The following is a 1,111-nucleotide window of genomic DNA, read 5'->3' on the forward strand; positions in this document are numbered from 1 at the left end:
CCAGTACACATTGCTGTGGTTCCTTTGGGAAACACACGCACACACGCATGCACTCACATTTGCACCAACTGTGCAAATTTATTAAGTTTACTAATTTACCAAAGGGTTGTAAGCACACTGTATGATGATGTAGCTGGATGCTCTATGCCCAGCATATACACAGTACTAAAGAAAAAAATTGTTCAGTGGCCCTGACTGCAGTCCAGTGGGGAAGGTTCTATGAGCCACCAGGTCGGCTTCAGGGACAGCGGCACACCTCACAGTGGAAAAAAATGGGCTCAGTCAGTTTGGAATGTCCAAAGGGCAGGAGTGGACAGTGATTGAGACATCAGGGCAGAGGACTTTGGCTAAGCAAACCTCACATGATGCTGCTAGGGGATTAGACATTGCTCAGGTGGTATCTTCAATATGGTAAGTGAGAAACAGAGACAAACATGTTTGTGTCTTTCCACAATGTCAGAATGTATTGATTAACAGCGGTATATTCACAAGGTAAGGCTGTTTCAACGGCAGCGTTTGCCAGATAATCCGCTTTCTTTGATAGCCTGGCTGAGGCAAACACAGGTTCTTTCATTCCAATCTTAATTACCAATATTGACTCTCAGATCACACACCACACAGTAAATACATCTATCTATAGCTCTATCTATATATGTATGTTACATAATGGCTACAAAGGTTTGAAGAGGCAGGAAGTTTCAAAGAGTCCCCGAGAAGCCAAAGCTGGGAAATTGATAGGGCCATAAGAGTCTCTATTATTGATAAGATAAAGAGCAGAATGGAGGGAGCTAGAGCAGAGACTGGAGAGACTGCAGTGGTTTTCATGGAGTCAGGCCTGCTGTATGGTCAGAGCAGAGCTGCAGGAGTGAGGTGAAGTGAAGGGCAGGGCTGGGTCCAGATGAACCAGCGGGTCGACAGATGAATGGCAGGGCCAGACAAGGGAGCAGAGGATGGCAGTTGAGTAAACCACATCAACAGTAGGCACCCAGCTAAGCAGGAACCCCTGGGACAGTAGATGTTCTCTGCCAGTTCTTCTCACCACACCCACATGCCCCCTACACACCCTACACACACACACACACACACACACACACACACACACACACACACA

The sequence above is a fragment of the Microtus ochrogaster genome, chromosome 8 (assembly GCF_000317375.1).
Source record: "Microtus ochrogaster isolate Prairie Vole_2 chromosome 8, MicOch1.0, whole genome shotgun sequence".
NCBI lineage: Eukaryota > Metazoa > Chordata > Mammalia > Rodentia > Cricetidae > Microtus > Microtus ochrogaster.